General features: G+C 45.7%; 1 long non-coding RNA gene across 1 annotated transcript in view; it reads left to right on the forward strand.

The window, feature by feature from the left end:
• Nucleotides 1-9,825: 9,825 nt before the first annotated feature.
• LOC114026890 overlaps nt 9,826-27,334 on the forward strand; it is a 19,936-nt gene continuing 2,427 nt past the window's right edge. Inside the window, exon 1 of the long non-coding RNA XR_003567177.1 lies at nt 9,826-10,323. This is a non-coding gene — a long non-coding RNA (uncharacterized LOC114026890). The remainder of the gene's footprint in view (nt 10,324-27,334) is intronic.

Raw genomic sequence — 27,334 nt, forward strand, 5'->3', positions numbered from 1 at the left:
TGAAGTTTCTTCTGAGCCTGATCCAATATAAAGTTGGATTCCACCTTCACCCTTGACCAATCCTTGCTGGTCTGTTCCTCTTGTCTAGCTAGCCACTTCTTCCGTTGGGGCCTGGAATAAGCAGATGGTCAAGAGCACCCATGTTTGAAAGTCAGCCCTTTAGCTGATTTGCTATGAGACTACAATTATTGTTGCTGCTGAGTCATATCCAACTCTTTGTGACTCCATTTCTTGGTGAAGATACTGGAGTGGTTTGCCATTTTCTTCTCTGGTTCATTTTACAGATGAGGAAACTGGGGCAAACAGGGTAAAGTGACTTGCTCAGGGTCACACAGCTAGCAAGTGTCTGAGGCTGGATTTGAACTCAGAAAGATAAGCCTTCCCGACTCCATGCCCTGCGCCCTATCCACTGCACCACCTATCTGGCCCAGTTACAATTCAACACATATTTATTGAGCAAGGGACTACACTAGGCACTGGGGATTCAGACATGACCAAAATCCCCCCAAAACTGGCATCTGCCCCCAGGAGCTTCCATGCTACCTCTCCACAAGGTGTAACCAGAGGTGTAAGGAGGGGAAGGCACTCTAACAATGAAAGGCTTCTAAGAAGCTGATGATTCCAAGAGGATGCGGTGAGAAGGGACCTTTCAGGCACCAAGGACAGTACACAAAGGCAGAAGTCTGAGGGGTGACTGAGTTCAGGGAATACCTGGAACCCAGTGGAATGTGCAATCAAGTCTGGAGAGGGTCAGGAGAGAACACCCCCACCACTTCTACAGCACGTAATAATAATAGCATTTATATGGTATTTAAAGTGTGTTGTATATTTTATCTCATTTCATCTTCACAACAAATACCCCTCTAAGGTAGGTGCTGGTATCATTGACATTTACAGATGGGAGAACTTAGCTTTAGAGGTAAGGGAGTGACCCCTCTAAGGTAGGTGCTGGTATCATTGACATTTACAGATGGGAGAACTTAGCTTTAGAGGTAAGGGAGTGGCCCAAGGTCACACAGCTAGTAAGTGTCTGAGATGAGATTGGAACTCGGGTCTTCCTCATCTCAAGTTCAGCAGTCTATCTCTAGGGGTAGATCTCAGAGGCCAGATATTCTAACCCCCTCATTTACAGCTGAAAAATTGTCCCCTAGGGAGGTGAAAGGATTTGACCATGGTCACATAGGAAGGAACCAGGGGTGGTCTTTGACCCTCAGACTCTCTCTGGGCCACGCCTCACTTCTTCACCTGTGTGCTAGGCCATTGGGCCCTTCCCTCCCCGAGCTGGGCTTTGTGAAGAATGGAAGGGGGCTGCCTTCCCACATGAGACCCTTTGAGGACAGCTTCTGCATCTCGCTCCTGGCCTCCTTCTGCTGTTGCCTGACACAAAACCAGGTTGGAAGTTTGAGGTGTGTATCACTTTCCACTTTACATTTCTGTGGACTTTCTAGATCCAGTTTTTTTCTTATTCTTTTTTTGATCAGAGGGAGGAGTTTCCCTTGCCTTGTTTCAGTTTCCCAGCGGAACCCTTGGTCATTTCCTGATCGTTGCTAAGTATGAGCCTCAGACTCCAACTGCAGAACAGCCAGGGGGAAAAGGGGAGTAGCTTCTGGGGTCTGACTTCTTTCAAACAGGACCAGGCCCCAGGAGAAAGGGCCCATCAAGTCCCCTTGGTGTAATGGATAGAACATAGATTTGGAGTCAGGAGGACCTGAGTTCAACTCTGACCTCAAATACTTACTAGCTGGGTGACCATGGACTTCAGGTTGTTTATTTATAAAATTAGGGGGTTGGGCTCAATGACTTTCAAAGTCTACAATCTAAACCATGATCCCAGAAGTCATTACTGCCAGCAATAGGAGTCCTCACCAGACCTGGGAGCCTGAAATCCCCTTTATACCTGAAGAGTGCTTCAGTGCAAAATGCCATGCGTTGCCTCAGAAACACTCCAAATGCCACTTCCCAGACTGCAGTCCTGGCCAGGTAAATGACTCTCTACCTTGTCCTATCAGTGTTACTGATCTCACTGTTATTGGGTCCTAATATAGACTATGGCACTCCCTTAGAGAGAATGTAATTGTAGGGCCCTTCTCTACCTTAGCACCCTAAGAATACCTTCTCCTGGTGGTATGGTAGACATTTGGAATCAGAAGGACCCAATTCAACCCCCATTTCTATTACTTACTACCTGTGTGACCTTAGGCAAATCACTTTCCTTCTCTGCTCCCTCATGTGCAAAATGGGGAAAAATAAGTTACATGACCTCCCCTACAGAGTTATGAGAACAGTGTTTTGTAAACTGTAAAGTCTACCTAACTGTAACCTTTTTATTCCTGGTTCATTCACTATTATAAATATCTTTATATCAGTATGTGACCTCGATCATACTCACTACTTTCCTCCACTATAAAATAGGTATACTCTTTTCTCATCTTTTCCCCATACCGTTACAGAAATGGGAATCGGTGAAATGTAAGAGATAAATGTAAAGTCTTACACTTGGATCCAAAAAATCAACTTCACAAGTCCAAGATGGTGGAGGCATGGAGAGACATCAGTTTGTGGGGAAAAGATCTAGGAGTTTTAGTGACCTGTTAGCTCAATATGAATCAACTGTACGATATGGCAGCCAAGAAAGCTGACACTGTATGTATATGGCAGCCAAGAAAGCTGACACCATCTTAGGCTGCATTGAGAGGCACGATTGTCCAGAGCTCAGCCCTAGTTTCACAGTACTCTGCCCTGGTCTGACTGCACCATGACAATTATATTCAGTTTTGTAAGACACACTTTAGGAAGTACTTTGATGAGCCAGAAAGCTTCCAGAGGAGGGAGACTAGAGGGGTGAAGGGTCTTGTGATCCTGTTTAAGACTCAATTGAAGGAGCTGGGGAAGTTAGCCTGAAGACTCAGGGGGGAATGTGAGAGCTGTCTTCCAGTGTTTAAGGATTATGACCTAGAAATGGGATTGGTTTATTCCGCATGGCCCCAGAGGACAGAATTAGATACACTGGGTGGAAATAACAAAGAGATAAACTGAGGTTTGATGTAAGGATAAATGACCCAACAACCCAAGCTCCCCCAAAGCACAACGAGATGACCTGGGAGACAGAGGGCTCCTGCTCACTGGGAGCCTTTAAACAAACCTTCCTAACCACATGTTGGGGCTATAATAGAATGGGTTCTTGGTCATTCTGAAGCACCTCCCAACTCTGAAACTGAGTTTTTGGTTTAGAACAAAGGGAGCTTCTGAGAGAAGGGTTAAAAAGTATGCGTGACTATTGGAGTAGAATTGGGGGTAATAGATTTAGAACCCAGGCCAACCCCCTTGTTTAACAGATGAGGAAACTCAAGTTGAGGGAAGGGAAATGACGTCAGGTTGCAAATCAAGGATCAGAGATGTAGACCGGGAAGGGGCTTCTGAGGTCATTGGATCCAACTCCTTCATTTTTCACAGCAGGAAACTGAGGCTCAGGGAGAGGTGGTGACTTGCCCAAGGTCACACAGCAAGGGGGCAAAGCCTGACTCCAGCTCTGTCACTCTTCTTCAAGATGTCACCCTGCCTTCTGGCCCTTTAAGAAAGCAGTTAGCTATTTGGGTAAGAGCTTGAGCCCTTTCCAAACTTACATTTCAGAACAGAATGTTTGTTTTGACAGCCCCGATGCTTTCAGAAACAGAAGCAAGATGAACCCCACTGAAGGGCTGGCAGCCTGTCCTCTACACATGAGTCTCTAAAGGTCTGAGTTAAAGTCAAACTGCCCCCACCCTTCAGGGTAACTTCAGGAGAACTGGGAAGAAGGTGGAGCCAGCACACATCGGAGGTGGCATGAAAGGGTGAGGAACAGCAAAGGCCCCGAATGACAGGCTCAGGATCCGAAGCGAGCAGCAGCTAGAGGCAATGGGCCACAATTAACAGGATGACTGTGTACCAGCGAGGGCCTCCTGGAGTCCTCAGAAAGATCTGGGGTTTCCTCAGTGAGGTGGAGGGAAAACTTCTGTGAGTGGGAGGAGTTGCCTGTAGCAAATAGAAATTAAATGACTTGCCCAGGGTCACATAAACAGCAAAGATGGTATTTGAACCCTGTTTTTCTTGACTCCAAACTCAACCCTATACCATTATCCCACGGTACCTCCTGAAGTCTTATATTTGAGTAATGTTGAAGTACACGTTGAAAGGTGGAGGATGAGGCTAGAAAGACATTCATGGAAAAAGATCTGGGGATTTGGGTGGACCACAAGCTCACTGAATTAAGATTATGACATGGCAGCCCCCCAAAAGTAATGGGATATTGGATGGCCATGGGAAAGGAGGGAAAAGGGGGAAGGGAACAAGCATTTATTAAGTACCTATTAGGTACCAGGTGCTGTGCTAAGCACTTTTATAAATAAATATTATTTGAGAGATAATTCTATTATCACATTTGGAGATCTGGGAGGTAGAGTTCATTTCTGGAAGCCACATTTTTGGAGGGACTTTGATAAAGCGGAACACCCAGAGGAAAACGACCAAGATGGTAGAAGGACTAGAGACCCGGCCACAAGGAGCATTTGAAGGAAACAGATGCTTAGGATGGAGAAGAGAAGACCAGAGTTGGGGGGGAGGGGAGACAGGCACGAGCCGAATCTGAAGGGTAAGCTTAAGGAAAAGGAATTCTATTTGTTCTGCCGGATCCAGTCATTCACTCAAAAAGCACTGATTAAGGATGAGTGAGGGACTATAAGGGGATTTCAAAGACAATCCAGAGAGCAGAAATACAATAATAAGCAGGAGTTTCAGAGGGTCTGATTTGGGAACAAGGGGAAAAAACCTTCCAGCATGTGGAGCTGTCCCAGAGTGGAATGGATGGCCTCCTAAGGTAAAGAGCATCCCACGACCGGAGGTCTTTATAAAATGGCTCTTTGGAGCCATTCAAACCTCTAGTATCAGGCATGTGAAAGAGATGGTTCTGGGTTCAGGGTATGGATTAGATATCAATGATCTGTGAGGCCCCTCCCTATCTTAGAGATTCTTTATAGATCTCCCGGACTCTGTTCCTTAGTCCTGCCCCCAGGACAAATAGCCAACTAACACAGTCCTGCTTTAGTAAGAATCTGTCACACTTGAAGGTTTACAGAGTGCTAGCCTCTTAAGGTTTGCAAAGTGCCATACATAGATAATTATCTCATTTCATCCTCCCAGTAGGTATTTTATTATCCTCGTTTACAGAAGGGGCAACCGAGACAGAAGTTAAGCTACTTGCAGAGGGTCACACAGCTAGGCAATGTCTGAGGATGGATTTGAACTCAGATCTTCCTGTCTCCAGGACCAGTATTCTATCCACTGCTCCACTTATTTTAGCCCTACTATAATTTAGGACTCCTGAACTCAAGGGCTTCACTTCAACCTCCCCAGAAGCAGAAACTACTACTGTGTGCTATCATGCATGGCCAGCAAACAAGCAAACGAATAAACGAATGAGTGAATGAACAAATGAAGGAACAAATGAATGAATAAATGAATAAACAAATGAATGAATGAACAAATGAATGCATGAATGAATGAATCAATGAATGAATAAATTTAAAGAAAAGAAAAAAGAAGGAGAATGACTAGGGAGACAGCAGATTATTAATCAGTGGAGGTCCAGCCTCACATATGAATGATAAAGAAGGTCCTAATACAGCAGATTAGATAGTCCTGATAGCAAGAAAAGAAAGTGTACTTTGGAGAAAACTTTGAGAAGGGAATGACCTTGTCAGACTGTGTACCCTGATTCTGAGTTGGTAATCAGAAACTATCCCTTTTTTTTTCTTTTCAAGAATAAGATTTATTTTTATGCCTTGCAGTTGTTTCTGGAAACAGTGCCCTCAAATCACTTCTCAAAATTAAATCCTCCCTTTTAACAAAGAAACAACGGTTGAAGCAAAACCGGAGCTAGGGTGACCATGTCTGACAACGTATACGGTATTCTGCCCTTCCAGTCTGGACTCCTCGGCCAAGGAGGCACCCTCCCTTTTCCCCCTTCCCACACCCTTCTGATTTTCCTCCAATCTGTTTCCTCTTCCCTGCCTAGGACTTCTGGTGTTTCGTGCCACCCAAAGACTCTGCCCAGATGTACTGGCGGCCTCTCAGGGCCGGCCTGCCTTTGGAGGCCCCTAAATCCAGATCCCAACGACAATAATAAATATCCATGGAGCAAAAATAGTAGTGGCCGCGTCCAGGATTCTGGGCTCAGCACTGCAGGGAGAGATACAGAGTTCAGATAAGGCATAGTTCCTGCCTTCCTGTAATTAATGCTTTAGGAGGGGCATAAGATGCCCCCAAAGGTAATGCCGATAATACACAACATAGCAAGTGCCTGAAACACAATAGGCACTTAATAAATGTTCGTTAATGAGGTTATCCAGGGTTCTAAACCTCTTAGGGAGTAGAGACAGGATCTGAACCCAGGTCCACGTTCAGCTGCCTTGTTGGAGAGCAGGTATAATCGTATGATAAGGCTGGAAACGTAGAGTAGTATCAGATTTTGGAGAGTCAGGAATCCTAGGCAGGAAGTTGGAGGTCGCTGGGTAGGCAACAGGGAGCCTCGGAAGATCTCCCCCCCCCAGATACTTGCAAAAACACCGAGGCTCTAGTTTCTCCTTTGTTTGGATAGAAAGCTGATCTCCATGACGTGGGAATGCTCTCCACCAGCACAGGTCACCACCCATTGAGCCTTTCTATCCTGTGGGATTCTGATACGGGCCTTATCAGGACTCCTCCATCAAAGGTCTACCCCATGCCACGTCGTGGAGGCCTTCCTCCCACTGGTCCACAAAGCTCTGCGGTCACCGTTGGGCAATCAGCCGGTCTATCTGCTGTCCCCTGATCTCATAGCATAACGGGATAGTTCTGTTTGTGTGCTTCCTGGATGCTATTTCTGCTGCCTCTTCTTAGGAACAAACCATCATCGATGAGGAAGAAAACCAAAGCCTGCAGGCTGCTTAGGCCCACTCTGGCATCGGGGTCATCCACTAGGTCGATTATTCTCCGAAGAGAGAATATCCCATCATTTATAGCCGGGTAACATCGCTGGGAGACTCTAGGTGCTAAGAAGCTGGATGTTTGGTTCCCCTACTTTAAGGGAAATAATACACAGGAGACAGCGTAGCTGAGTGGAAAGAACGCTGGATCTGGAGTTCAAGGACCTGGGTTCAAATTCCGCCTGTGTCACTGCAACCTGTATGACCTCAGACTAGTCACTTAGCCTCAGTTTCCCCATTTGTAAAATGAAGAGGTTGGACCAAATGGCCTGTGAGAATTCCTAAAGTTACCTAAATTCTGATGCTGTCATTCAGACCAACGCTTCCTGAACATCAGTGGTTAGCCTGACTTCACCTGCCCGACCCCAAAAACCTACCTCTACGTGAGATACATGCAAATATTCATCCGCATACAAACGAATCTTCAGGGAGCAGAGGGGGAGTCAGGAAGCTCTAGGCTGGAACCCACCTCAGACACAAGCTGTGTGACCCTGGGTAAGTCACATAATCTCTGTTTGCCTCAGTTCCCTCATCTGTAAAATGGGGATAGTAATAGTACCTACCTTACAAGATCAAATGAGATAGTGCACCTAAAGTGCTTTGCAAACCTCCAAGAGCCACAACATCTTCCTCCTCCCACCTTTGCTCAGGCTGTCCACTGTGCCTCGAATGGACACCCCACCTTCCTCACTCCATCTCTTAGGACTCCAAGTGTTCCTCCAATAAGGCAGTAAGTCAGTTAATCCAACAAGCATTTATTAAGCACCTACTATATGTTGGGTACTGTGCTAAGCACCAGGAATCCAAAGAAGAACAAAAACAATACCTGCCCTCAGGAGGCTTCCAGTCTAATGAATGACTCAATGTGTAAATAGATATATGTAAGATGGTACAGAGTACTTTGAGAAGGGAAAGTGAACGTTGGACTTGGAGTCCAGAAGACCTGGGTTCAAATACTGTCTCTGACTCTTAGTAGCTATGCAGCTCTGAGCAAGTTTCTCTGAGCCTCAGTTTCCTCAGATGTCATGAAGGGGTTTTCTTGGCCTCCAAGTTCCCTTCTTGCTCCAAATCTATAATCTGATGAGCTATAGGAAGTCTCTTTGAATTCCCTTAGTCACTAGGGCTCTCTTTCCTCCTCGAATTCTTAGACACCAGCTTCTCTTTATACAGACTGTATCCTCCCAGGAGAGCAAGAGCCATTTTCCAGAATCTTTTGGATGGTAAGCATTTGATAAATGTTTATTGGGTTGGATCGGAAAATTGGGTGTTGTTAGTCACTGAGGAGAGAGGAAACTCTCCCCAGAGCAGGCCTCTTGTCGATGGTAACCACAGAACTGAGCAGCCAGCTCTCCCACCGCCCCCACTAACCGCATTTAACAGTTCAATGACCAAATGACTCGGGGTTCTTATCTGTGAGACAGTTCTCTTTCCCTTCAGTGGGCAGCCTGGAAGAGGGACCAGAAGAGTCAAAGGCACTGCCCTTCAGCTGAAACGGAGCTCAGAGAAAGCGTTCCCCGGGGGAGAAAGGCTAATCACTGACTCCTGAGAAACCTGAAATACAGATGAAGTCACCAGCCACCTGCGGGCCAGCTGTCACCATCACTCATCTGTCTTCTTCAAGTTCCTGTGACTTACAATACTAATAGTAATAACTAGCATTTGTATAGTACCTTAAGGTTTTCAAAGAACTTTATACATGTTATCCTCAGAACAACCCTGGGAAGGAGGTGCTGTGGTTATCCCCATTTTATAGATGAGGAAACTGAGGCAGAGGTTAAGTGACTTGCCCAGGGCCACACAGTCACTAAATGTCTGAGGCAGGATTTGAATTCAGGTCTTCCTAACTCCAAGTCCAATGTTCCATGTCAGGGGGCCACCTCGCTGTCTCCCTAGACTCTTAGAATTTAGGACTGGACTATGTATAAACTTGTCTTTCTGAAACGCACAGTGATTAGCTCTGCAGGGTGGCACGTGCTTACCTTCCCATGGGGCATGGGGTTGGTTGATGTGGGGGTTATAAGCATTGGATCTGAGGTCGAGAGAGCACGGAATTCAGATCCTGCTCCTAGCACTTCTGGGGTGTGATTGTGGGTAAGCCCTCGATGGCTCATCTCTGGAATGGAAATACCAATAGTTCTAGCACTTACCTTACACCACTAAGTAAATAGGGAACGTGTTAGGATTGCACACTTCTTATCTATGACCTCAGTGACCATCAGGATCGCTTGACGGATGAGAAACTGAGGCCCAGGAAGGTAAATGACTGCCTGAGAGCACTCAGGGATTTAAATGCAGGTCCTTGGACTCCACCAGAGTCAGTGATCTTAACTTCCATTATACCAGGATGTAGCCCCTTAGAAGAATGTAAGCTCCTAGAGGGCAGGGACTGTTTTGTCTTTGTATCTCCCAAAGTTAGCACAATTTGTGGCACACAGTAGGTCCTTAATAAGTGTTTGTTCATTGATTGAGTACCACACTTCTCACCCAGTCAAGCATAATTTGGGGTGCTCATGGGAAATCAGTACATTTCTTACCTAAATGAACAAAGGGGAAGGGAAAGGGATAGGGATGGAGGGTGGGGACAAGCATTTATTGAGCATCTGCTATATGCTAAGCACTGTGCCAAATGCTTTGCAATTATTTGCATGAAGAGAGAGGAGCTATGGCCTTACCAGACAACAGGGCCCTGAGTGCCATAAACTTCAGGGGCTGCAACCTCCTGCCAGTGATACCAGCTGTGCTGGACCAGCAAGAAGAAGGATGTTGTCATGGAAAGAAGACTTTGGATGCAGGGTATCTGGATTCAGACCCTAGTCTGCTACTCACCACCAGTGTGACCCTGGGACAGTCACTTCCTTTCTTTGGACTCGGTTTTCTCTGCTGTAGGAGAGGTCATCTGGTCCAATGCCTTATTTTAGGGAGAAGTAAACACCTCTAGGCCTCAGTTTCCTCATCTGTAAAATGAGGACATTAGATCAAATGGCTCTAGTTCCAAGGTAGAGTGTGAACAGTGTAAAGGAGAAATCTGAACTGCACTAAGAAAATATGAAGCAAGCTTACAAGTGATCAGCTAGGTTCATAAACATCAACCTTAGAAGAAGCAGTCAATGACAGCATCCCTGGCCTCAATGATGAGTCCCTGGCAGGCCCGGTAAACTTTCACCTCGGGAGGGATCAGGAAAAGCTCCGTGGAGAAGGCAGTTCCTGAGCAGGGCCTTGAAGAAAGAGAAGGATTTCAACAGGAGGAGAGAGGAAGGAGGACATTCTATCAACCATTTACACAGCACTTTGAAGTCTGTAAAGCCTTTTATAAGAATTATCTCAGGTGAGCCACACAGCCACTCTATAAGGTATGTCTTCGTTCCCATTTTACAGATGAAATCACTGAGGATGACAGGCTAATTAACCTGGCCATAGTCACACAGAGAGAAAGGGGATTTTGACCCAGATTTAGCACGTTAACCACTACCTTAGTCTGCCTCTCACCTAGGAAGGGAAGGAAAAACAGAAAGGATAAAGAAAGAAGAGAGGGAGAAAAAGAAGGAAGAAGAAAGTGTTTGTTTTAGTGCAAAACCAGTCTTTTTTAATCCTTAAATGGCAACCTTGATCAGTAAGAGGCACCGCTTCGGGACAGTCCTTTGGCCTTGTCCAAGAGGAAATGAAAATGACGGAGGTGGTGGGTAGAGTCATGTTAACTCAGAACCAAACTAACCCAAGATCAACTACGAATTTGCCAAATTTTCTCTCTCTTTCTCACTCTTTCCCCAAATTCAACTCCACCCAATGAGCATTCGTTAAGCCCTACTGTGTGGAGGACAAGGCATATCACGCGCTCTGTGCTGAGGGAGGTGCCAAGCAAGAGCAGATAAGCACGGCTCTGTTGTCAGGGCACTCGTGGTCCAGGGGCAGGCTAGGACACACAAGCGGATAACTTTGCTTCTCCATACCTCAAGGACCTATGATGTCCTTGGTGGGATTATGACATCTCTATTCCTGGACAGACAGTCTTTCAGAATCGCTAGAGCTGGAAAATTCATCTTCCCACAGTCCAGCCAGTTAGGAACCTCCCAGACCTAGCTAGGCTGGTCCTCAGGTAACAGATGTACGTGGTCCATCGTTACTCCCACGCTCAAACCTGTCCAGCTGGGTGGAACCTGTCAGAATCGGCACTGTGCTGCTTTGGAGATTAGGGGCACCTCATGCCATAAGAAGTCATCAGGGTAGGGCTAACTGTAATACACAGTTTCTATGCATACAAGAAGCATTTGTTAAGCGCCTACTCCACGCTGAACATCCCCAGTCTTTTTGGATGCTCCTCACTGGGCAGGTTGCTTCACCGTCTTGGGCATGTGCCTCTGGATCTGTTGTACAGGGACCAGGCTCGTGAACGTTGGAAAGGCTCGTCCCCAGGTTGGCCACGGGGGATGGGATGAGTTTTTTGGCTGCAGCAACTGAGAGACCACCCACTGAATTGTAGTGAGGCTGCACTTTGTATCGGTGGAAGGAAAAATCATATCAGTGAAAACTTAGAACCTCAAGGTTTTGAAATAAATGTGTATATGTGTCGCAAGTATGATAGGTGACCACACTGATCCTCGAGCCTATTGCTTGACTCATTCCCAATTGAATCTTATCATCCTGAGCTCTAGAATAACCCACAGGCATGGCTGAGTATTTTCTTATTAGTTAACAAAATTACAACCTCTTTTTCATTAACTAGTTGAAACCTAGTTTCATTAATTAATTGAAACCCAGTGAGTTCATTGACTATTACTTATTGAATAAACTGGAGAAATCTCCTTTTCTAGCAGTTACTCATCTCTTTCTATTTTAAATCCCTTAATCTCCTATGATTAAATATTAAAGCTATTTAATTTATTAATAATTTATTGAGAATTTAATTAATAATTGATAATAATAAATTAAGAATTTATTCAATGCATTACTAAAGAAATCAACCATAAAACAAAGATAAACAATTATAACATTTTGGCTGAGCAAAAAATCACAAGGTCACCTCAAATCCTTGCTATTAGGAGAGATGACTTCTCTTCACTTCTGCAAAACTAGTTCCACCATTCAGTTCATTTAAAATAGCCTCCAAAGTACCTTCTCTATATTTCTCCTCATAGAAGAGTTGAATTCAGTCTCCTAAAAGTAAGTTATTTTAGTCTTTTTCTTTTTGTTCTCTCTTCAACCAACCCAGGTAACAACCTTTCCATAATATACTGTAAAATGCCTGTTTCTCTCACACTTTTCATAAAATTCTCATTGTGATGTTTCATCATAAAACAATAGTTCAGACAGTTCGATCAAACAATCAACAAGTATTTATTAAGTGCCTACTACGTGGTAAGCATGGGGATACAAGTACAAAGAAGAAAAATCCCTACTTGAAATGAGCTTATGCTCTAATGATATTAAGAGGTCGAGGGAATGAGAAAGGCTTCATGTGGAAGATGGTGCCTGGATTGTATCTTAAAGGAAGAGAGGAACTCAGTGAAATGGAGGTGAGAAAGAAGGGTGTTCCTAGGATGAGAAATGATCAGTGCAAAAGTGTAGAGTTAGGGAATGGAGCATCATGTGGGAAGAACAGAGATAAGAGTTTGGCTGGATTGCAGAGCTCAGGAGGGGAAATAATGCCCAATGACATTGGAAAGATTAAGCTGAGACCAGATTGTACTAAACGCTAAACAGAGGAGTTGTATCTTATCCTGGAGGCAACAGGAAGTCCCTGGAGTTCGTTGAGCAGAAGGGTCACGTGGTCAGGTATGTGCTTAAGAAAAATCACTCTGGCATCGATGTATAAACTGGATTGGAGAGACTTGAGGATGGGAGATGGCTGCAATAATAAAGGTTGGTGGTGACAATGGACCTGAGCTAAAGTGGTACCTGGGAGATGCCAGAGACTGAAGATGTGGGGTGAGGGAGAGTGAGGCATCCAGGACCAGGCAGAGATTATGAACCTACAGCCCTGGAAGGATGGTGGTGTCTTTGACAGAAAGAGGGACGTTTGGAAGAGACGAAGGTTTGGGGGGAAAAGAATGAGTTCAGTTTTAGATGTGTTGAATTTAAAATGTCTCTAGGACACCTAGCTTGAAATATCTAACACGTTCTAACAAGCAAAAAGTCTTGCTCTTCTCCACTTAAGTTTAGCTCACACAACGTCCCTGCTTCCAGAGGGACAAAAACCTCAGAGAATGACAGTTACAAACGTAACTTCAGACTCCTTTTCTCCCACAATAACACACCTTTAGTCTCTAGGAGGGCTTACAGAATCAAGCATTTAACCGGTCAAGTTTAAGCTGTTAAAGTGAAGAGAAATCTGCCATTATAGGGAGGGTTTAAAGTTTAAAGTGACTCTGCTGTGGGCTTTTTTTAAGCGGACACCTTGTCTAGGGAGGGAGGGAGGGGAGAAGGGTAACGGATTGAGAGCTAGCCCCAGAGTCAGGAACCCTGCCTCAGACACACACTGACTATGTTACCTTGCAGGACATTTAAATTCTCTCCAAGTGGCCCAGAGACAAACTCAGTATCTCAAAAACATTAACAGTTGCAAATCTCTAATCTGCAAAGGTAAAGGGCATTCCCTGAATGGATTGGATGAAATTTTAAGCCTACTTTGCTTAAGTCTGAACGAGGGTCCTCATTACAACATCCCAATAAAGTAGGAGGCAGTAGGGCCGCATGGTAAGAATGCTGACTGTAGAGTCAGAAGAGCTGGGTTCAAATCTTGCCTCTGACATCTACCACTAAGGTTACTATGGCTACATCACTTAATTTCTCTAAACTTCAGTCCACCTGCCCTTCCCCTCCCCCGCCCCAAATCCTCTTCATCTAATCTTAGCTTAAAGCTCCCAAGTGAGAGGAGTTCCTTGGAGACAGCTGATCCTACTTTTTGAAGGTTCTATTCCTTTTCTTTTTGGGGGGCAAGGAATTTGGGGTTAAGTGACTTGCTCCCAGTCACATGGATAGTAAGTGTTATGTGTCTGAGGTCACATTTGAACTCAGATCCTCCTGGCTCCAGAACCAGTGCTCCACCTAGCTGCCCCAATTTTTTTTTTAACAAGGCAATCAGGGTTAAGTGACTTGCCCAGGGTCACACAGCTAGTAAATGTTTGAGGCCAGATTTGAATTCAGGTCCTCCTGACTCCACAGCTGGTGCTCTACCCACTGCACCACCTAGCTGCCCTTGGAAGGCTCTATTTCTTAGGAAGTCTTCCCTCACATTTGGCTGAAATCTCTCTCCCCGGAGCCAAGCAGGACAAATGGCGTCCCTCTTTCATGGGACAGCCTCCTCCACTGCCTCAAGACTGCTACTGGGCCATCCAAGTCCTCTTCAGGCTAAACATAAGGAGAGCTGGAGAGGGCCTCAGAGACCATCTGATTCAACCCTGTAACTCAAGACTTTGAGGCTCTAAGAGGGCAATGACTCATCCAAGGTCACACAGGTAGTGAGCAATGGAGGAGATGCTGGGTTTTAGTTCTGTGAATGCTCTGCGAGAGCTTCTTTGATTAAAACCAGAGCAATCTCTCTGCACCCCAGTTCCTCAGATAGATGGTCACTTGGCATGATCTCTTGGCAACCTTGGTTACTTTCCTCTGGACGTACTGCCCGGTTTTTCGGTGTCCTAAAAGATGATGCCCAGAAATGAACCCAATCCCGCACACGGGGGTTGACCAGGCAGAAGACAGTTGGCACCATTCTCACACACACCCAACCTTTTGTCTGAGGCCTGTCAATCATGCCTGGCCAATCTCTTTCATCTAACCCTCCTTTCCGCTGCCACTGAGAGCCTCGTGGCAATAGCGTGCTAAACAGCAACAGGAACACCTGGGATCACATCCACCCCTGACACTTACTAGCTGTGTGATCCTTGGTAAGTTAGTTCACCTCCCTGAGCCTCAGTTTTCCCATCTGTTAAACGGGCACAGCGGCACTGCCTATGGTCTCTACTTCTCAGGGTTATTGCAGGAAACAAAAGAGATAATTTATAGACAGAAAGCGTTTTGCAGATTTTAAAGTGCCAGATGACTATTAACTTATCTGATCCTACATTTAGGGTTGTAAAAGGCCTAGGAGGCCCTCTAGTCCAACCCCTTCATTTTAATGATAAAGAAACTGAGGCCCAAGGTCACATAGGTCATGTCAGAGGTGGGATTCAAACTCAGGTCCTCTGACCCAAAGGCAGCTTTGTACCTGTCCTCCTCCTCCTCTCCCCTCCTACCACCCCACGAGGCCCAGGCCTGCCTCCAATGGCCTTTTGTGTCTTTAGCACCGAGCATGAGGCCCGGGACAAAGCCAGGGCTTAACCAATGTCTGTTGAACTGAAGCTTCCTAGGGGTGTGTGTGTATGTGATTTTAGCTCTTTTTTTTTTTTTGGTTTGTCTAAAATAGAACTGGTTGGTGACTTTTCTGTGGTTTCCAAGGGTGAGAAAGGTAATAGCACAACGAAGTGAAAGGAGGCAGATTCTTCCTTGTCATTTACAGGCTGGTGGGAGTCTCAGTCTGGGGCCCCCCACCCCCACCCCATCCCCAAGGCTCCCTCAGAAACTTGAGCAAGAAGCCCACAGTGCAAAGTCTGTTGGGAAGATTTGGAAAGAGGGTTGTGCAAAAACAGCTTTGGAAGGAAGACCACTAGAACCAGAGGTCCCCAGAGTGCTGAGGCTTGTCCCACTAGGGAGAGGAGGGGAGGGCCTTAGGAACCCCCCAGCTGCCTGCACCTGGCTCCCCCGCCCTGCCCAGGCCAGATGTGCAGCCCAGCCCAGTGGTTAGGCTCCAGGAATCTCCCTAGAATGACTGTACACGTGTACTTGGTGGGACTGATGCTATGCAGGGACTGAGGTAAACTGTGAGCCTAATCACACACCCCACTCCTCAGAGACTGAGGGAGTAGGGGGATTATGCCCTGAGGTGTCTGTCTTGCTATGTCTTTGAAACAAATATCCCTCTGTAAAAGTGAATCTGATGTTAAATGGTTCATGGAACTGGACTGTTAGTCACCAGCTTCCAAAAGGGGTGAGGTTGGGGACAGTTAGGGGAGGTTCAAGCGAAGGCTCGAGACCTCCCAACCCTTTCAAGGCAGCAGAGAAGCAGGAGGGGGTAAAATGGGACAGGCTTGGCCCTGAGAGGGGGCCAGAGCAACCTTGGTACAGTGGACAAATCATCTCAACTCTCTGGGCCTCAATTTCCGCATGTGCAAAATGGAGATAGCACCTGCCTCACAGGGTCAGTGAGAGAATGTATGCAAAGTGCTTTGCAAACCCTGTATAAAACAATATCTAAATTCTAGCTACATTGTTGTTATTATCATTAAAGTAGAGAAAGGACTGTGGGAAAAGGGGAAAGAAAGCGAAAAAAGACAGAATGAGACTAACACTCAAAATGTTGCTAAGAATTGGAAATTGGTCAGAAAGTAGGCTTAATGTAGCACAGAGGGCATGCTTGTAAAGGGGCTTAATTAAAGACAAAGGATTCCTTGTGGAAGAAAGATCAGTGGGGAACCTGAACATCTCCCTTAGACTTAGGGGAGGAAGGAAGGAAGAGGGGGAGGGGGAAAGAAGGAAGGAAAGAGGGAAGGAAGGAGGAAAGGAAGGAAGAAAGGAAGGAAAGAGAGAAGTAAGACAGGAAGGAAGGAGGGAAGGGAGGAAGGAAGAAAGGAAGGAAAGAGGAAAGGAAGGAAAGAAGGAAGGGAAGGAAGAAAGAAAGGAAAGGAAGGAAGGAAGGAAAAGAAGGAAGAAAGGAAGGAAGGGAAGAGGGAAGAAGGGAAAGGAGTGATGGAGGGAAAGGAAGGAGGAAGGGAGGAAACATATCTTTATTAAGCCCTTGCTTTGCGCTGTGCTGGGCATAAAATATAAACAGAGTCTGTCCCTGCCCTCGAGAATCTCTCTCAGCCCTTTGCTTTACCCCTCTCCAAGCACATCACATATTTGTTATTGAAATTAGAAGTGTTGATGTCTTATCCCTCCAGTAGACTGTGAGCTCTCTGGGGGCAGGAATTGTTTTTTGGGGGGTTTGTCTTTGCATCCCCAGCCCTTAGCAGTGCCTGGCACATAGTAGGCACTTTAAAATGCTTGTTGATTGACCAATTACTTGGAGGATCTGTAATTTTATTCCTCCGGCTGGCCTTCCACTGGTTCTGTGTCGCTGTGGCCAAAAACAATTGTCCCTACCCGCCCTCGGGTCCAACGTCTAGGGATGAGCCTCTTTGCACTGATTTTGTCTGGTCCTGAGACAATAGCCATTCTTAGGGCAATAACTAGGCCAGGGTGGCCAGAGCTTTGCCCCAGGGCAACAAATTGAGAGGTTACCAAGAGCCCTTGCAGTTCTCAGGTAGGTGTCTAACTGCCAAGAATAATGAGTTAAACTAGGATTCAGATGCCTTCGAGGTGATCCCCTCCCTGACCCTGACCCCAGCCCCAGAGGGAACTTCAGGCCACAGACTCTGGGCTTGGTTTGGCTTCTCAGGGGCTGTTTCCGTCTGTTACCAGGCCTCCGTGATAGGATCATAAATTCAAAGCCGGAAGGGCCCCCAGAGGCCATCTGGCCCAGGGCTCCGGTTTTCCAGATGAGGCAGCAGAGATACTTGGGGATGGAGATTTTAGAGAAACCATCTAACAACAATGAGTGAGTGCAGAGAGCGCTTTCAAATCTGCAAAGCTCTTTACAAATAGTATCTCAGCGGATTCCCCCAACAACCTTGGGAGGAGGGTGCTGTTGGTGTCCCATTTTACAGATAAGGAAATGAAGGCCCAGGTAAGTCAAGCAATTTGCCCACAGTCACACAGGACTAAGCTTGGAAAGCAGGATTTGAACCCTGGTCAACTGAACATATGCCATTGGACTCAAGCCCGGGCTCCTTCCTAACCCAGGGCAGAACTGGTTGTAACTTGTGTTTTGACCTCCAGGAAGGCAGGGTCACCCCCGTTGAGGGTCAGAACCCAATGGCCACCCCAGTGAGTGGGCCCCCCATAGACTGGGAAGCTAATGGACGATTCCTGTGGCCTCACTGGCCACTGAAAGCACTCAGTGGGACACTCCTCTTTCTTCCAGTCTGACCCCCCAGGGGAGGCCCACAATCACCCGCCTCCACTCCCATCAGCTCCCAGCCTTCTCTTGGAGTCTGGACACACCTAGAACCAGCACCAGGTATGTTTGTACCTGAAGGCAGCCTCAGAGCAGCGAGGATCCATCCAAAGGCATGTTAGGCCTTACAATGTTCTAGGTGCTGTGACAGGAGCTGGGGATACCAAGAAAGGCAAAAAACAGTCCCTGCCCTCAAGGAGCTCACGGTCTGGGAGGAGGTGGCATATAAATGACTAGATCCATTCTAGGTATCAGCAGAATAGACAGAAAGGAATCTCAGAGGGGGCAGCACTAGTAACTGGGGTGAGGAAAGTAGGGGGCAAAAAAAGGCCCTGCAGAACGCGGGGTCTGAGCCCAGAATTGAAGGAAGCGAGGAGGCAGAAATGAGGAGGGACAGCATTCCATGCAGCGGGCACAGCCAGGACAAAGGCCTGGAGGTAGGAGATGAAGCATGCTGTGCAAAGAATGACAAGCAAGCCAGGAGAACTGGATCATAGATGACATGGAAGAAGGGGTCAGCTTATGAAGAGCTTTGAGGGTCCAAACTAAGGAGCCCTGGGTTGGCAGCCTAAGGACCTGAATTTAAAGGTGCACTTTGCCACTTACTGCTGTGTGATCTAGGGGGCAGGTCCTCTCTCTCCTCTTCAGTTGAATGAATCAATCGGACTAGATGGTCCCTATGGGCCCTTCCAGTGTGGAGGGCTGGCCCTAAGCAAAATAAAGGAGGAGAAAATTGTCTGTTCTCCCTGCTCTGGGAATCACAGATTGAGACCTGGAAAAGGCCTGAGCAGCCCTGCAGTACAAAACGCCTTATGTTATAGATGAGGAAAGCGAGGCCAAGGGGAAATAATATGCCCAAGGTCACATAGACAATAAGGAATAAAGCTTGGATTTGAAGTGAGCTCCAGGGTGCATTCCATCATATCACGCCTCCTTCATGCAGCATAAGCTTGCATTAGCTACCCAGGAAACTTAGTTCTGCAGAAGATGTCTAGGCAGAGGTGGGGGCCCATGGATATGGAATACTGCATACACTGTCAGACTCGTGTAAGATAGGTATGTCCACATGGGTTGTCTAAATGTAGAGATGAGGTTCATGGATGGCATGGATGGATAGGATCTGAGACCGGGCCCAGCCCAGCAGAGAAGAGGAGAGCTAAGATCCAGTCTGCAAACCCAGCATGATGGCTAGCAGGGAGGTACAGACAAGCCACTGCTGAGGCTGGACACCCTTTTCTCCAATCTCAGACAGAAACATCAGGCTAGCAGGACACCACCTGGCGCCCCTCCGCTATCTCTGCTCTAGAGGCATGAGTCTGAGCTCGGGAGGAAAGCAGCTGCCCTGGTGACTCTTAAGAGAAGGGCAGCCTTTAGTCTACACTTGCCGGCTTAGCTCCTTCCCACCAAACTTCTTACACAAGAAACCAACATAAATAGCAAATAGCAAGTGAAGAAATCCATCCCAGCAAAGCACAAACAGAAATGAGAGAAGTTACTTGAGTCAGAATATACAAAAGCCATGTGAGCATCTATGAGCTTTTTAGCTAGGAAAGGTCTGATGCAGAAGTCCTTTCTAGCAGGCTGTGGAATTTCAAGGAAATTCAGAGACACAATGAGTCTTGTTTCCTCCTACGTTTCTTTGTATCGCTAGTACAGTGTTGGGCACACTGTGGGCCTGAAATAAATTGACCGGGGAAGCCGTTGTCCATTTTACCTGTCCAACTTCTCTACTTTCTACACTCGCCTCTGAGATGGGGAGGAAGGGAAAAATTCAACCTATGTCAAATTCATATCCTAGCCCTGACTTGGAGTCAGGAAGACTTGGGTTCAGATCCAGTCCCAGACACTCACTGGCTGTGTGACTGGGCAAAGAGTGAATGAATTATACAGAAGCCCAGCATCACACAGGCAGTATAGATCTCAGGTCTTCCTGACTCCACCTTATGCTATTATCTCTGTGTGACATATGAACCTTAACAAAGACTGGCAGAGACCTTTGGAGGGACGTAAACAGTGTTTACTATTCATTGTGGGTTGTTGTTTTTTTTCCTGTAAGATTGCTTAACTTCATGATTTAAGAAAAGAGGAAAGAAGCCCAGCCACGTGTGTCTTAGACCATCGATGCCGTTGGGCGTGGGGGCCAATGATGGTTCCCTATTCTTTCATAGACCCAGCACTGGAAGGGACCTTAGACATTCTCTGCTCCTACATCTGGAGGCAGAAGGGGCTCTTACAGAACCCAGGCTCCTGGGGCGACAGACCCATCTATTTTCTCTTTGGATCTCCAGCACTTGGCACACAAGAAACACTTAATACGGGTTTTCCCCCCATTCGTTCATTACCCAGACCCTCTTTTTTTGCAGGGAGCCTTTCCTAGCCCCCTTAATTCTAGTGCCTTCATTCTGTTGATTATTTTTCATTTATACTGGATGTAGCTTGTTTGTACCTAATTGTTTACATGCTGTTTCCCCATTAGACTGTGAGCTCCCAGAGAGAAGAGACTGGTTTTTTGCCTTAATTTGTATCCCCGGTGCTTAGCACAGTGCCCGGCTCACAATAGGCACTTAATAAATGTTTACTGACTGCCCCCAAGTCTTACAGGCAGCGAGGAGTAGAAGTGGGACCCAAGTGTGGGTGATCTCCCTCCAGATCCCAGGTGCATCTAACTCACTTCTACTCCTTCCATGATAATCCAACTCCCTCCCGAGGAGACTGAGACTCGGAAAGAGAAGAGGATTTATCCAAGGTCATACACGAGTTGGTGGCAAGGCTGAGAGTCCATCCTGGGTCCAACGGGCTCCCCAACATCCAAGTCTTGAGATGCCAAAATACAGAAGAGGACTGGGCGGGGACCTTCGTGAGGGTTTAGCCTCCAAGGGATCCTCCATTCACTGGTGGCCCAGATCCATACCCAGAAGAGCAAAGAGAAGGGTGTCGCCCTGGCGCACATATATCCCCCGTCACAGGGTGAGAAAAGAGTATGTGACCTGCCATATTTTGTCTGTATCTCAAGACAAACCCTTTGAGCACCTACCGGCTAGGTAACCCTAGGCAAGTCATTTGACAGCTCTCAATCTTGACTCAGTTTCCCAGTCTGTAAAATGAGTCTCTTTCCTATAGCTCAGTAGGTAAATAGACCGCTGTATTTAGAGACCTGAAGACTTGGTTTGGGATCCTTTCTGAGATATTTACTAGCTGTGTGACCCTGGTGCAGTCACTTTCAGACTTACTTTCCTTATCTATAAAATGGGAACAAACATGGCACTCTACCTTACAGATGTGGTGAGAATCAAATGAAATAAGAATTTTGCAAACCTTAGAGTGCTAAATAAATGCTATTATTTAGCTTTATTATTAGCAACACCACGCCCAAGTCTCTAGAACCCTCCCACCCAGTCTACCTTCAGTCTGCTCTCACCTGGGCCCCACAGCTACCCCAAAGTGTCATCACCTGATGGATCGTGGGGTCTTGGCCACTTCAGGCTCCATCACTTTATGCCCTTTTGACCTCGAAGTCTGAGGCTCTCTTGCCCAAGCCAGGGCTACTTGGAAGCCAGTCAGCTGACACCCCAAGATGTAGGGAACTGACTGGCCTTCTCCAGTTCCATCGTGCCCCAGAATAGGTAGCTGCCAAGCCCTGGGATTGTGATACAGCTACCGGTACCAGCCTGGCCGTTATGTCCACCTGTGGCCAGGGAATGATGTCAGAGAGAAGAGGGGCCAGTGTTTCAAGCTGCTCTTTTTAGCTTCCTGGCCGTGTGACCTTGGACAAATGGCTTCCCTTCTCTGGGCCTGTGTCAAAGGAGAGGATTAGTCTTACCTACAACATCACTAATGTGAAAATACGTTTAATAGGAATGTATATGTAGAGCCTATATCAGATCGCGTGCCGTCGTGGGGAGGGAGGTGGGGAGGGAGGTGGGGAGGGAGCGGGAGAAAATGTAAAACTCAAAAGCTTATGGAAGTGATTGTTGATAATCCAAAATAAATGAATTAAAACTTGTTAAAAAATAAAAATTAACAAAAAAGAGAAGATTAGGGCAGGGCAGGGGTTCTTAACCTGGGATCCAAAAACTTATTTTTTAAAAATATTTTTATAATTATGCTTCAATAGAATTGTCTTTCTTTGTAATTCTATGTTATTTATTTTATGCATTAAAAAACATTATCCTGAGAAGGGGTCTGTTGGCTTCACCAGACTGCCCAAAGAATCTCCACATTTTAACCCAGGTCTTCCTGATTCCAGATCCAGCAGTTAGGTGGTGAAGTGGCTAGAGCACCAGGCCTGGTGACTCAGAAAGACCTGAGTTCAAATCTGACCTCAGACACTTAGTAGCTGTGTGACCCTGGGTAAGTGACTTAACCCTGTTTGCCTCAGTTTCCTCATCTGTAAAATGAGCTGGAGAAAGAAATGACAAAAAGTAACTGGGTCAAGAAAACCCCAAAATGGGGTCACAGAAAAACCTCACTCATCTTCAAAAAAAAAAAAAAAAAGACAAGAAAAATGCTAAGAGATAGGAATTCAAAGAAAAAGTGGAAACTGTCCCTGCCCTCGTGGAGCTTACTTTCTAAGGAGGGAGAGTACTGTACATAAATAGTTAGCTTCCAAGAACCTCCACTAAAGACCTCTCCCATGTACTGGAGGTGTTCCTCAAGGTCATTTTCTATTTTGCAGAGGTTAGTTATCCCTGACTTTCTCAGTAGGAGACTGACTTACTTCCTTTTCCAGCCCCACGTTTCTTGGATCCTATTTTTTATGACATGCGTTGTTCTTGGTCAGCAACATGAGGCAGCCACAAGTGCCCTCCAAGCATCTTTCCATTACTGCCTTTTTAAATGATTTAGTAATCTATCCCTCCCATTACCATCCAAAAAGCAAATTAAAAAAAAAAAAGGAGAAGAAAGTGCTGAATACATATTTACTTAGTCCCACAAAACAAATTCCCACGTTGGTCAAGTCTAAAAATGTACATCTCTTTCTGCATTTTAAGTTTATCACCTCTCTCAGGAGGTGAGTGAGGAGTTTCACCTTCATTCCTCTGGAATCATGCTTTATTATCACGGTGATCAAAACTCCAACCTCTTTCAAAGTTGTTTTCTCTATAATATTGTTGATGTATAAATTGTTCCCTTCATTCTGCTCACTTCACTCTGCATCAGTTCATAAAGCTCTTCCCAGTTTCCTCTGAAACTGTCCATTTCACCATTTATTATGGCAGAATAATATTTCATTTTATTAATATACCAAAATTTGAGTTTCTAATTTGGGGCCACCATGAAAAGATGCTACATGTACCAATGGTTTTGAATATATAAGTACTTTTCTTCCTTCTTTGATTTCTCCAGAATATAGGTCTACTGATGGTATCATTGTATCAAAGGGTATGACCAGTTTGGTAACTTTCTGGGCTTGGTTCTCAATTGCTTTCTAGAATGTATGGACCAACTTACAGCTCCACCAACAATGCACTAGTCTTACAGCCCCTCCCCCATTTGTCACTTGGTTTTCTTTGGTATTCTGATGGGAGGGAGGTAGAACCTTAGAGTTTCTTTAATTTGTTTGTTGTTGTTGAGTCATTTTTCAGTTGTGCCCAACAATACATGACCCCATTGGGGGTTTTCTTGGCAGAGATACTGGAGTGGGTTGTCTTTTTGGTCTCCAGTTCATTTTACAGATGAAGAAACTGAGGCAAACAAGGCTAAGTACCTTGCCCAGGATCACACAGTTAGTAAGTGTCTGAGGTCAGCATTCCTCTAATTATTAGTAATTTGAGCATTTTTTTCATGTGGTTGTTGATAGCTTTAATTTCTTCCTTTCAAAATTTCCTATTCATATCCTTTGACTATCTACGGGGAATGACTTTTAATCTTATAAATTTAAATAATTTCCTTATATATCTTGTCTATGAGACTTTTATCAGAGAAATTTGTTGCAAAGATTTTCCCCCTTGTTACCTCTTTCCTTTCTAATTTTTACTCCATTTGATTTCTTTGTACAAAACTTTTAAGATCCTGTATAAACACAATCATCCTTATCTTCTGGGATCTTCTCTCCATCGATTCAGGTGATTTCTTTCTGCTCCTCTCGTTTTTTAGGATGGGACCTATTATAGTCACCCATTTGTGTCTTCTCTTGCAGTACCGTGGGAGGCTTGGATCTAGTCTGCTCGGCTGCTGTCCAGCTTTCCCAGCAGTTTTTGTCAGCTAGAGTCCTTCCCCCAGTCACTGCAGTCTTTGGGGTTCTCCATCCTGACCCAACCCATTATGATTCAACAAGGTGTGTTCACTTCTCTGTAGTGTTGTACTGAATCTGCCCCACTCCCCTTTTTTTTAAAGCAGCGCCAACTCCTTTTAGAGATCCTTGCTTTGTAGCACAGTGTGAGGGCAGAACGGAATGTGGGCAGCATCATTTTTCCACTGATTACAGCTGAAGCTTCCTTTGCCTTTTATGGCTACATCCTCAGGAACTGAAACTGTTCATTGAGCTAGATTTTGACAAATGACAGAAAAACACTGAAGAATAGGTTTTGTGAAAGACCCATATCCCTGGGGCACGGACACCCAAATCCAAGGAAATTGAGTCACCTCGCTTCTCTTCCCTGGGATTTAACAACCCTGGCTCCTCCAATAGACCCTCAGACAGCATGGACCATTGGAGGTCTTGCCTCATCCTGGCTGCCCCATTCTGGGGGGCTCTTCAGCTCATCAGGGCCCTTTCTAATGAAGAAGGTCCATCATCGCAGAGCCTGCTCAGCTTGATGAGGTTAAAGGACGAGGCTTTTGTTTGGAACTCTGACCTTGTTTCCCTGACAGATCCCTCCTTTGAGACTTGGATCCCCCAACCTTGATAGGGGTAGGGAGTACCCTTGGCCTGGGCTCTTGTTGACCCATTCAAACCCTTGATGGGGACGAGCACGTAAGGCCTGGATAATGTGTTATCTTATCTGATTCCATTCAGCCCAATGTTCTAGCCTGTCAAGACCTTTCTGTATTCTGATTCTTTCATTCAGTGTTTCAGCTCTCCCTCCCAGATTTGTATCATCTGCTTTCATCCAAGTCATAGAAAAAAAGTATTAAATGGCAGAAACGCCAAACAGATCACTGGGGCACTCCACTGGAGACCTCTCTTCTGAATTAACATCAAACCATCAATGACTACTCTCTGAGCCCCTTGAAATTTCTCCCAAACTCTAGGGAGCATGTCACACTATGCCTAGCTTTCCCCTCCTTTCTTATCACAAACTCAAAGATCAAGAAGGCACTTCCTGCCCATGGTTGCCATTATTTCTGCCCCAGCAGCCACTTCTTTCTTATTGGCGAGACTCAGATTCAGAACAGAATCCCTCCTCGTTAATTCCTCTGCCATTATGGCAAGTCAAGAAATTATTAGCTTCTCTGCCTTTGGCAGAGAAATAGAAACAGACAGAAACAGAGACAAAGAGAGAAAGAGAGATGAGAGAGAGGGAGGGAGACAGAGACGGAGAGAAGGAGAGAGGAGAAAGAGAGAGAGAAACAGGGAGGGAGGGAGGGAAAGAGAGAGGAGACAGAGACAGAGAGACTGAGAGAACTACTACAGATATCCAAATAACTGTGCTTTCCAGTCCCTACTTACATGCTAAGATGAGGATCTGCCCAACCTTCTCATCTATTTCCTATTTCTGTCCAGGTGGTCTGCAATGCACATGGATGACAGTTTCATTTCTGTGTCTGCCTCTATTGATTTTCTCCCTTTTGTTCTCCACCAGGCTTCCTCACTCTGGCTTCTTGGATTTCCTCACAAGACTGTGTTTTCTTAATGTACAAGGCTACTCTACCTACCCCACTTCTTCCACCCAAGATTTTACCTTCTGAGTAAGGTGTGTCCTGTCAGATTCATATGCCAGTCATGAATTTCATCCTTATTACAAACTGGAAATCATAGTGGTTATATCCCCCCAAAGTTCTCATCATTTCCATTCTAGCAACCATACGTTCCTTGTTGGTGAGAATCATATCTGGGAATGGAATTCCCTCTTGTTGGTTCCTGCGCCAAGTCTCAAGGATACCAAGGAAAATAAATTTGCCTCCTGGCATTAGGATCTCTCTGAGCAGCTAGGTAGCATAGTGGATACAGCACCAGGCCTGGAGTCAGGAAGACCTGAGTTCAAATCTTGCCTCAGACACTAGCTCTGTGACTCTGGGCAAGTCACTTTACCATGATTACCTCAGTTTCCTCATCTGTAAAAATGAGCTGGAGAAGGAAATGGCAAACCACTCCAGTATCTTTGCCAAAAAAACCCCAAGTGGGGTCATGAAAAGTCAGACAATTCGGATCTCTAGTTCATTTTGCTTGTTCCCCGTCCTTTGTGCATTTATGTATAGACATCTGTCCTCAGTTTTATCACCATGTGCTTTCTTGGATTTTTGTCCCCTAGGAATTTCTGGGCATCTCCGTTGCTATTCTTTCTCTGACACTATTACTGCTCTGATCTGCCTCTAGCTCGGTGGGTGAGCAGTTTTCTTCCTCCCCTTTCCTTTTGAGTTTAAAGCCCTTTTCATTAGTTTTAAAAGAGTCTAGACAAATTTATTTTTACCAACTCTTGTTAGATACATTCCATTGAGGACATAACTGTCTTGTTGTACATTAGGTTGCTGCTTGGCCTTTGTTCTCGAAGAAGATCATGACATCAAGGAGGTGATGCCATGACATGCAAATGAATTGGATTTAAGTGAGGGAGGCTGTGCAAAGTCACCAGCCTCACTGTCTCCTCTGGAGTGCAAGATGTAGATCAGGATGACTGGAGATGGCCCAGGACGCAGTGGGAGACCCTGGCCTTTTCAAACTAAGGTCTTTAACAGGTCTCAGATTGACTGAGGCAGCGCCCATTCAGTGATTAAGGCTTAATAAGAAATGAGACAAAGAATGGCCTCTTTAAAAAAAAAAAAAAAAGATCTGGGAGGGGAAGGTCCTCAGGGTTTCTTGCCAAAACAGAAATAACTGCTATTTACATTGATTGGGAGCCAACCAGAGCTCAAAAAATGACCAAGGAGGGACCTATTGTTGGCCAATCAATGAGAGCCAGAGTGATTTGGGATTAAAGCTGGTCTTTAAGGGAGGGCAAAAAAAAAAAAAAAAGAAAAAGAAAGTTTCAGAGATTAAAATTTACATTCCCTTTGGGCAGAGCACCAGCAGAGGACAGAGAAAGGGAGGGAGGAAGGGAGGAAGGGAGGAAGGAAGGAAGGAAGGAAGGAAGGAAGGAAGGAAGGAAGG

The sequence above is a fragment of the Vombatus ursinus genome, unplaced genomic scaffold (assembly GCF_900497805.2).
Source record: "Vombatus ursinus unplaced genomic scaffold, bare-nosed wombat genome assembly UNPS02014847.1, whole genome shotgun sequence".
In the NCBI taxonomy this organism is placed as follows: Eukaryota; Metazoa; Chordata; class Mammalia; order Diprotodontia; family Vombatidae; genus Vombatus; species Vombatus ursinus.